Source organism: Apteryx rowi, unplaced genomic scaffold, assembly GCF_003343035.1.
Source record: "Apteryx rowi isolate R43461 unplaced genomic scaffold, aptRow1 scaffold_107, whole genome shotgun sequence".
Lineage (NCBI taxonomy): Eukaryota > Metazoa > Chordata > Aves > Apterygiformes > Apterygidae > Apteryx > Apteryx rowi.
In genome coordinates, this window is record NW_020447275.1 from 1,654,220 (window position 1) to 1,666,098 (window position 11,879).

The window sequence follows — 11,879 nt, forward strand, 5'->3', positions numbered from 1 at the left end:
GAAAGTACATAAATATTTTCAATTGCTCATCTGCCTTATACACTATCAGAGGCCTAATCAGTTACTAAAAAGATAAGGTGGTCATTTTTAGTCTTTCTAAACAAAAAAATTTAACTTCTGTACAGGAATATTCTTAAATATCAGAGAGGAAAAGTCTGCCTATGTTGTGCTTTGTATCAATGTAATGAAGTCTCCCCTGTGCAATTATTTCAGACACAAATTAAACAACATTCATATCTACACTAGGAAACAGCGTATTGTTTACTGTTTCTACCAAGTGTAGCTCTAATATTTATATTATACTTTCTACTCATTGTGAGATGTGGTTGAATAAAATTTAGCTTCATAATAAATGTCTCCAGGACTTAATGGACCAACACAGACACGGCTGAGCACCAAGTCACGATAGCAGTGCCAGGCACTTCTGGGGAATTATTTGCAGGTGCAAAGTACTCAACAGTGCCAAAGGTTTGCAAAATGCACACAATAATCATCTGAATAAAAAGTTTTGCTGGTAAGTTGGAGTAACTGGTACAGTCCAAAGTCATGGTTAACAGATCTCATGATCCCTGTCTGGCACCAATTCCACCAAATATCTTTCAATAACCAGGACAAGGAAAAGATTCTAAAATGCTTCATTACTGTATTCATAATAATCTAAAAAAAGGCTGTTGCATAACATAATGATCTCCTACACAGTCTAAACATATAACATGGATGACTGGTGAAAGTAATGAAAACTTGCAGTATCAGCACATACTAATTAATAACTCTTTAAAAAAAACACTTAATGTAAAATTGAGAGCACTAATTTTTGTAGCTACATCAATTTTTAGTAGTAAGAAGTTATGAGACATGTGATCTGCACACAGTAGTTATTTTCCACTGATGTGTAGTTCTCTAATCCCAACCAGCCCAGCTCTATCTGCATGAAGGAGGCCGTTTACCCGAAGGTGCCCAGGCTCTTCACGTTCGCACAGCCCATTGCACATGGCATGTCCATGCGATGGCGGCACACGCCTTTGTCCTCACGGGATCAGCTCACTAAACTTTGGGGATGTAATTTTCAAAGTGTAATTGCATACATGAGCAAAACTGCATGCTTGAAAGGCAGTTGTTATCTTGCCCAAGGTGAGTTACATGTATATGTGTATATATGTGTGTGTATATATAAAAAATATAATATAAGCCTTTTGGAAGGGCTTGCACAGGGAGCTATCATCGCCAGGGCATTTTTATCTGCAGTGCAGGACTAGTGTGGTTGCTCTCATCTTGTATGGGTTTTCGCTGGTGTGCTCCCAGTAAGTTGTTTTTCTTTCTTGGCTCAGTCAACACCCTTCTTGTATCTGAGTCACCCATCTAACAAACTTAGACCTCATCAGTGTGTTCTTTGAATCTGATCTTGCACTTGTTTAGGGGCTTTTTAATTTCACTGAATGATGCCTGATTTGAAGGTAGAATTTGGGCCTTTGGGCTAATTTTACAGGATCTCCTGAGAGATTTTTAATGGGAACTCTGTATTAACTGTCCTTACAGCTGCACATCCAAGGATTATTTACACTAGAGCATCTTCTCAGCCTTTATCATTGAAAATCATAAGCTACCATTTCTACCCTTTTTTGCCAAGCCCTTGATTCTTCCTTCATCCATATGCAGCTCCTGGCCCCGTTGTCCCCCTCTTTGAGTGGGTCTCCTACTGCTGCAGTTTCTGAGCACGGGAGCAGCTATGGCAAGACACACGAGTGTCTCCATCATGCCTTTCCTCATCTGTGGGAGCAATTGATCAGCGGCAGCAATATTGTCATGCCCAGAGGCCTCAACCAAGCTCTAAACATATAAATACAGTCCATAACTGAAGTCCTGCTAGCAATTGAAGGAGCCCAACCAAGCAGAAAAAAGACACACAGAAGCTGAATGACTTAAGTAAAGACACATGGACAGTAAGTAACTGACCCAGAAATAACAAGTCCCCAGTGGCTGTGGTTAATGTTCTGCTCTTTGAACTTCTTGTCTTTTGTTGATTGCTCCTACCTGGCATCACTTCCCAGGGTCTGCGCCGCATCGAGGTGTAGGTGCTTCATGGACGCAGAGGCCATCCACTCATTTTGTGCATGAGAAGAATGTCATTTGAATAACACTGTAGCGTAGGCTGCCATTTGAGCCGGTATGGGATGTGCATGTACCTTCAAAGGCACAGGGGTTGACTTCTGAAAATTGTCTTGGAGATGATGGATGACTGCTAACACCCTACTTGTTTTATTCTTCTAGTTTGCTTTCAGCTGCATCAGTTTGGGGGGGGGGGGTCCTACATGATCCTGTTGCAGTTTTATGGTCTGTCAGGTGTTTCCTCTGACAGTCTGCTGTTCCTCCTGTGTGACAGAAATGCACCGATTCTGCTCGTTTTGGCAGTTCCAGCACCTCAGATCTCACATATACTGGGCCTATTTAGTTATCTATCTCACTAAAATGGGTGCTGGCATTAGCGTATTGTTGCTCACATGTAGAGAGTGACATCTTTGAACAATATGATCCATGGCAGCCATTTTCGGCGTCACTTGCATTAAATGACAGCATTTCATACAAGCGCTGTATTAAATCCCTAGTGGATATACATCAGGGTAGCTCTACTCACTTGCAGTTGTCCAGATCTGCTCAGTTGTTTCCATACCCACCAGCACAGCAGCACATGACAGTCTTCATGAGGCTGGCCTGAGTGCTGCCTAGCTAGCTTGGTCAGAAATTAGTATGATTTTTTTTTTCTTTTTCTTAACATGATGGGTATCATTAGTCATAGTTTTGATTATATCTCAGTGTTGACCTGTCTTACTTGTACAGCACGCAATTTAAGATTTGGAAAGTTACATTTGAAAGTTATATCGGACTATAATTTGTAAGGTCATCATTTAAATACCTTAATTATGTATTTTGTCATATACTAAGTCCATGCAGTAAATTGAAAGGCATAAAAAATGAGGAGATTCTCTACAATATGTATTAATTTTCTGATATTTCTACCACATCAGTAATGCAAAGCTTCATTGCCACTCACTTTGCTATTGTCTTCAATATGGAGAAATAAAAATAGCTGAGATATAAAATGTTATTATGCTATACCTGTATTTCCTCCTCATACCTTATTCAAAATTTGGATCAAGATCAGGTACAGTCATCCTTGTAAGAAAAAGGTGATTACACAGTACCATTTTATAATATTTCCTTCTGTTACATTTCTTAATTCTTTTCTTACTTGATTTTGAATTTTAAACATTTTCAATGTAATTTCTTGTTCATACGGAATAGCTATGTTTTCTCCAGCTGCATTATCACAAGAGCTGCAAATGTATTGCAACAGTAAATAGTATCCGAATTTTTCACCACAGTAGCTCCTGGTTCAACAGCTAACAGCCCCTTTATACCAGCACCAGCTAGTGGAATTTGCAGGGGGGGGTTGCAACATGTTCCTGTGTAGTATGGAGCGGGATTTAGCCCCATCCAGAAGGGATGCGAATCATACGACATGCATGCTCACAATGTTGACAAAATGCGTGAAGGTTTCTCAACACAAAGTTTCCATAGCCGAGAGCACTTGTAAGAAATACGGCTTTTCCTTCATGCTTACCTGCTCTTAGCTGATACATAGCTCAAGGTTCTGCGTTCTTCACGCTTGCAACCTCTGTTGACCAGCCAATTACATTATATTACCTCTGACTAAGGAAATAAGCATCTGATCCAAATCTCACTGATGCTAATGAACATTTCTACATTGACTTCGAAAGGTGCTGTTGGATCAAGCAGCACATTATTTACCTCTGCGGTATTTAAATTTTGATGGTGTCCCACAAAACTAGAATCTTTAAGACCTAGTGAGCAATATGTAACTTTTGCCCCATTAGAAGGAAAACATATAGGTTGGCATTGATAAAACCAGGTAGTTCTTTCCTCCAGCTGACTATCTGACCGTTGCGACAAATTGTCTTCTGTCATGAGTTCCTACTAGAGACTCAGCTGTTGGTATGGAGGGCAGGGTCAGCGGTATAAACTTTCAGAGCTTGGGAAAAAAAAAAACACAGGGTGTTTCTGTAAAGCACACATTTCTGGCCTACTTGAATCCAGCTGCGTGACTTTCAGGTCAGGAAGAGGAATTACAATACAATCTTCACTAACTTTTGATTCTCTACAAAAGGTCTTAACAAAATTGGATGAGTTTTATGTGAATATGTTAGCAGGGTGTAGGATAACTCTTTGCTTGCCTTCTTCTCACTGAACTGGTAGGTAGCCTTTTTAGTGTGAATAGAGCCTTTTTTGTAATGAAAGACTTATAAAAGTATAATAAATGAATGGAAAGAGAAGCACAGTAAGTTCTGCATCTTTTCATTGATCCGTTATTTTTAGTAAATCATATGTAATCATAACACAAAATCCTTGAAATACTATGTGACAAAAATAATCAGAAATCAAGCGCAACCTGAAAATTAAAAGCATCAGCTCACACAGTTCATGAAAGCAGGCTGAATATATTTTAGACGGTCTAGTTAGCATATTGCAATCTGTTTAGCAATGTAGTTAGCATACTGCTGCATCTGGTGCAGTGCTGTATTCCTTATTAATTTTCAATACATCTATTTGCCTGCTTTATTCTTCAGATCCTCCAAGTGCTGCCAGAAGTGCCACTCCATTCCCTCGGATTGAATTCAGCGTTTAACAGCCACTTACCTGGTACTGCAAGTATTGCAACACCTGTATTTACCCCAGGTAGGTGTATATGAGATGGGTGTTAGGAGGACAGCTCAGCAGCCAGTGAGAACACGTGTAGCAAAAATTAATTATAGCATACACTATATGTGATAGAAATGAGTTACTGCCTAATTATGTCTCCTGTTTCCATTCAGATGAATTAACGTTTGTTGTGAGCCCTTGGGAAACCAGGCACACTTTAAAGTTGTAATGAGTGCTATCATTATTGCTTTTGACAGTCATTGAAGTATAATTATCTGATCATCTATTTAAAAAAAAATCAAAACTTGTTATATATGAGTTCTGGCTGGCAAATTATAGAACAGTCACCTTAGGAGCTGAGCTGCTTGGCTCTTTTCTGTAGTGGCACTGCCATCTTCTGGAGAAACAGAAGTTGTGCTTCCAAATTTTTCACCTTGGGATGAAGGAAACTTCATGAGCAAGAGGTTAAGTGGTATACCCTCCTCTCTCCCCAAATTTAAAGAATTAAAAGAGCTGCTGAAACATCTGGTTTTAATGTTAAAAATGGCTGCGTGACTCTGCATTATCAAAGGATTTGGCTGAAGAACAAAAATGGATGTGATGTTTGGAGCATCATGCACTGTTTCTGTCAAGAGGCGATGGTGAGAACAGTTAGGTGCTCCAGCGGTCTGGTGTTTCTTTACGAAACATAAGTTCCCTAAATGCATCATGACTTGCACAACAAAAAACAATGCAATATTACTTACCCTAATGCCCCAAACAGTCAGTAACCCAGAATCAGGCACTTCCAGATCATGGGATTTTTAAAAGTAAAGAAGATTGTACTGTTTTTCATCTGAAAGGGGATTGTATTGTACTTTGAGTCTGCTTCCTTGGCCTTTCCTGAGCAACCCTCTGATAATTAGTGYTGACTAGCCTACCAATTTATTAAGTGGTGATTTTGGCTGCTGCTGAAGGACCTCCTCAAGTCCAGCTGCACCTCCTTGTCTCTAGGCTTGGCATTAGTTCTTCTACCCAGCTTTTACATTTGCCCGGATCCCCACTTCTTCTCTGCCCCAACACCAGCTTTTCCATGAATTTTCTTGGTCCTCTGGCTGCTCAGACGGTCCTTCAGGCCTCGGAGGACCTCTAACAAGAACCTCTTGGACTCTTCCCAGCCTCAACTTATTGGGGTGGGAGCTGAGATGAGATACCCCATTGCCTGGGGCAGAAAAACAGGTCTGGGCTCGGTGGAGGGGTCTTTTCTGCCTCAGATGCCTTTTGCAAAAACAAGGGGGAGAGCAGCATGTGAGCCTCACGTGGGGCTGCTCATGGGCAGGTGAGGCAAGCAGCTGATCTGACACATTTTCTCTCAAGCAGGGCTGAAATTCCCCTCCATGCCCAGCTATGCCAAGCAAGCCTTGTCTTTTTGCAGCGTGAAACAGGTTGGGGGAAGACTCTTCTTGTTTCAGCTAAACAGTTTCTTACTGTTTTCTCTAATTACAGAATTTTGGCCACCTCCAAAAGATGAAATCCTTCCTCACTTGCACTTCTCAGGTATTGTAACTCAGGTATCCTAGCCCATGCATTTTACAGTACTCCCTCTCCCCTCCCAAATTAGAATACAATTGTAATTACATTCAAATTTATCATGCCTTGTTGTCAGGCTATTTTTCCACTATCAGTCAAAAACAAGCTTTGCTTTTCACCCAATCTTCTTGGAATTGTTCTCTCTCTGCTGGGGGGCAGCTGCTTCTGAATTACCACCATTTGTGCTGTGGGAGGGAGCTGCAGCTGAATTATTGCCATTTGTGCTCTGTTCTAGCAGGGCTTCATTCCCACCACACCTGGCTCAGCCTGGTCCCACTCCCATTTTTGCAGGGCTGGAACAGGGGTATGTTGGCTGCTCAGTCAGCCAGCCACATACATCTCCAGCTGAGCTGTTCCCTCATTCTCTCATATTGTGGGTATGCTGCAGGGATGCTGGCCTCATGGATATCCAAAAATTGCACAGCCTCTCAATAATACTTTGGATTTGAATCTTTTTTTTCTGCTTGTGATGCATGCAAGATTCCAAATCTGCTGAAAATGAATTCACTAGAACGTAGCTGTCCAGCCTGTTCATTGCTTACTGTGCATAGTATCAAATTGCTTCCTGAAATAATCCTGTGGATAATAGGATTGGCACCCACTTTCTTTGACTGCAGTCAAAGCAAAGCACAAGTCATGTATACGAGTCCTTCTGGTCTTGTGAGGATTTTCCTTTTTATCAGAAACACCTAATTTCCTCCACAAGAATTTTACATCACACCGAACAGAAGCTTTCTCATAGACTCGCTAAGATTTTTGTAACTTCAGACTGCCCTTGCATTTTAAAATCATGATATAGCCTCAGGATTCTATTTTCTCTTAAACAAATCCAGTATAACTAGTGGAGACTTCTACCAATATCCAAGAGGATTTTTTTCCGAATCTACAAGAAGTTTTCTTTAAGCTTCAAGTTTTCTCTTAGACCAAAAAAACCCCCACTTCTTTTCCTGTGGTATTCTAAGGGGATATACACGCCAAGGTCAGTTACCTGGCAGTCTATTCCTGCAGCTGTACCACTGAAAGACGAGGAACATTTGTATGTCTGCAAAGAAGAAAAGAGAGGCAATAGACTTTTTTTTTCCCTGAGTACATTTATTCCCTTCAGCAGCCAATACTTTTCTCTTATGCTTAGGGCAATGTTTGAAATTAGTTTCCCAATAAGCCTATCTGGAGAGAACATCCGCAATGCAGAGATTTTACCCAAGACAGATTGCAAAATCAAAGGGTTTCTCTTCTCCTAAGTGGGCAGACAGGCATCTGCCAAGATTCCTTAGTCAAGAGCTACTGCAAGGAGCATGGTTCGAACTGACCGTGTTGATAGAGCCAGGAATTCCTAAGACAGTCCAAAAGTATTTTTCCAAAGAACTTAGTTTTTCATAATTGGCCATTATCCACTCAATTCCTCTGCATTCATTAGCTGCTAGTGGCCCCAAAGTGTAAACATTAACCACAAGGGTCTTCAGCTCCACAAATATTAAAATTCACTCATGGCCATTACAGTAGCTTCCTCTTCTCCCTCTCTGCAACATTGCTGAAATACTGCTGGACCTACAAGTGGATTTTCCGTAATAGCAACACAGCCTTCCCAAATTCTCAATATCTGTGTATGTCTGGTAGATGATTGGTTACCAATTAATTCACTGTTCTTTTGGTCACTAAAAGTTCCCCCTGTTGAAAGGGCCAAAGGTAAATGATCTCTTTGAAATACAACATTACCTTCATGTTTAATTTCAATCTGGCAGCTTTAACTCAGTGAAGGTTATCAGATGGTGTCATCAGTCCTTGATCCAGTGGTTTAGCTTACACAAAGTTATCACTTTGATAAAACTGACTGATGGGCAATGGCATGTTTTGCCATGTTCTCAACATAAAGGGTTTTCATAGGGCAGATGTTTTTAATAAGCTGAAAACTACAGTTCCAGACTGCCGGTAGTTCTCAAACAAAGCTAGAGGCTTTCCTGGACACCTCTGAAGTTATGGGCTTGTTTTGTGATCAACTTTTCCCAATACTAAGTACACACTTAAGTGTACTGTTTCTTTTCATTATTGCTAATAATTATTGCTAATAATTGCTAATTATTGCTAATAATTTTCATTATTGCTAATTTCACTCCAAAATTAATGATTTTTCTCAATACCTAAATGTCACGAGCTCTTCCTCTTTTCTATGATCTACATTATTCACAGACTGGTGCTGAAACATACTGTAGATGATTAACCTTCTTAGTCAACAATGGCTAGTTCCTCAGCGAAAGATCTCTATTTTCACCTTGTGTGTCTTCAGCCATGTGAGAACAGACTATCCTATGAGAGACATACTAGTTACAAGTTAAACCTACAAAACTGTTGATTTGCTTAGGAGCTCTCTTTCCTGGCTTCCAGTAATGCCCTTTGCTGGAAGCAAAGCGCCTGAAAGGGGCAGCAGCAGACCTGTTTCCAGATATTTCAGCCCGAAGCTGTGCTCTCCAGACATTGATATTAGTTGTGCTCTGGTTAGCTCATCCTGATGACTGGATTAAAACCATACGTCAAGGGCTTGCGCTGAGCGAAAACAGTGGAGATTTTGAACTATTTCACGCAAACCATTCAAAATCTTCTATGTTATCAAGGAACCTCCATTTTCATTTCTTTCTCAAGGCAATTTTTTAGCTCTTTCAGCCCAGCTGCCAGGTTGACCAAAACTTTTTTTATCTCATCTGGTTTCTGATGTTGGTATTCTCTTTTCCACTTCCTGAGTGAATTAATGATGTGCTTCAAAGAAAGGTTTTTTTGTTGCTTCTCGCTTGGTGGGATTCATCTGATCCCATATTCACAACTGCAAGGTGGCCACCTATCTCTGGGCAAGACACTTCATGCACTCTTTATCGCCAATGGGGAAAAATATGTTGCATTTCATCACATCTGAAAGTAAATCTCTACCTACAGTCAGGTGAATTATATCTGAGAAGTACCTATTTCCCAGTACTTGATACAAAACATGTCCCAAATAAAATTGTATACATCACAGCTATATGAAGCTAGTGACATGAATCCTCAAAGACAAAGGCTTTGTGATGTCCTGGCACAGTCTTCTGTAGGTCATGTTCTTTAAGGGGGGCTTTGCAAAGTAGTCAGTACTGTATGTACTCTTTAAATTATCTGTATCCAAGCCACAGTGAAATCAATACTCAGGATGCAGAACTTTTATTTATAAGTGAAGTAAAAGTTTTGCCAGTAATGGATAAAATTATAGTTTAACTGGCTCTAAAGGTGGCTGGCATATAGTAAAGAGGCCATGTTCTCTGGTTCCTGCTATACTAAATGCATCTTCTAGCTGAAAGAAAACAGTGATTATCAGAAAGTCAATTGTCATTCTGCCTCTTTAGAAAAATTCCCATTAAAGATAAAGCCAATTTTAATTAGATTAAGTATCCAATTACTGTAATTACATTTTTAAAAAATTCACATCATGAGGATGACCCTTTTAAAAAGGGTTACAAGAATAATTAGTGTATTCATATTAACCAAAATGTATTGGATAATATTTATACCCAGAAGGCAAAGTACATTACACATATTTCACCTTTGGGGAAAGCTTGCAAATGTTTTGGCAGTGGTATGAATATTTATAGGCAAGAGCGTGCTTTAGCAAGATTATATGAGAAAGCATTTATATGCTCACAAATTTTTACCCAAGGGTAAAGTATACATAAAATGTAGTGCAGAGATTATGGATATGCAAAGTACAATTTAAGCGGGGAATTTATATCAATTTGTTTAATTAATTGGAGCAGAAGACTACTTATTTTTGTGACAGAAGGGCCCAAAGAATTCAAGTTTGAGCTTCCTTTCTGCTGATTAATGGCAGCAGGGAAGATGCAGGGAAAGGGTCTTCCTTCTGCAAGTCATCACCTGGACCAGAGGTTAAACCAACCCCTTTAAAGCGCTCCTGATCGTAGTTTGTAAGCAATCCCATCTGTTACCTTGTACCATTCTAAACTCACCATGGAGTTGGAAAACAAGCAGGCATCATTTAAGTCAGTACTGCTCAGTACAATTTAGGGTTAAATCCTCCATTTCTCAATATGGAGAAGAACTGAAGATATGCCAAAGAGGTTTGCTCATGCAGAGAAGGCAAGAAACCACATCCTTCTTCCAGGCAACCAGTGCAGCACTAGGGTCACCACAGAAGGCACAAAGGATGTGACCCATTTCTACCTCTTCTTAGCACTGTCCTAGTGCACTGCAAAAATCTACCACCCACACTCCTGCACTATGCACAAAAATCCTCTTTGTAGACTAGAGAGAGCAACATATCACAGAGGCTTTCTCGGCAAATAGCGCAGATGCAATATAACCATTGATTTTCATTTGTTCTACTGCTAATCAACAGATTTGGGAATTACCAGGACTGTGTTAGGATTTGGCATTTCACCTTTTCTCAGAAAAAAGCTCTCAGGCTCTCTACTGGAGTTTGAAGTTAATTCAGACTGCAGCATTTGGCCCTTCACTATTAGGCTGCACTGCAATGAGAAGTGTGTTTGCAGCAAGTACCTACACTCCGACCTAAGTTAGATGAGAGATATTGTGTTGGCACATATTTTAGCATGGGCTAGACATATGAGGAGGTTCTCGAGCCATGTGCTAGTTTGCACCGTAGTTTGATTAAGTTAAGGACGCTGTTCCTAATTTACACTGATATCAATTTTTTTTAATTTTTATATCAATTTAGAAGTGGCCAGTCAAGAATGAGCAGATAAAAAAAAACCAGCTTAAACTGATTCATTCAACTCATTCATTTTATTTTTATTTTTGCTAAATTATCAGTAAACATGCTTGACTATTCATGCCTTTCCTGTTTTTCAGAATTGCTGAGTATTGTTTGACCTTACCAGAGGTAAAATTATATAAAACATCTTGATCTCCTTTGTTAGGATCCTATTTTCATAGTTGTTTTAGATTATTAGGGCAACTTGAATCAAAAAGATTTTGCCAATGACTTCCATAGACACAGGACTGGACCTGGTATTTTTTGTGAAGTCCAAGTCTCTTATATCTTAAACTTTCACTGGAGGAGGTCTATATTTGGGTGCAGAAGACAAAAGAGTTTTGTTAAGTCCTCCTTTCTCATTCTTTTTTTACATAATTCTTGATGATTAAAGACTTTGCAAAGAGTTGTTGCATCTGTGCAGTCTCTACATATAGTTCCAGCATTAAACTCCTTGTTTTGACACTGGGCTGCTGTAGGTTTCTTGAGTGGTCATGGCACAACTGCCAAACTTGAATCAGAAAGCTGGTGATTTTGTGTGAAAAGTTAATTTTAGAGCATTGGTCTCTCCACTCCTCTTTGGCTTTGAATGGGAAAACTGCTGGGAAAACTGCTGTAAGAGTTTGTTTTTTTCTTCCAGCGATCTTGTTAGGAAGAAGGTAGGAGCAGAAGGGCAACCTACTTCATCCAAACCTAATAATGAAGGAAGCCCCCAGATGTCAATGTTTTAAATCAGCTGGCTTGATAATGCCCACAGCATTTCTAATGGTGAAATTGTCCTCTGACAGCTGCAGCTAAAGCCCAAAAGGCTGAGGTGGTGGTGCTCCTCTGGTAGGTGCTTTTTGTC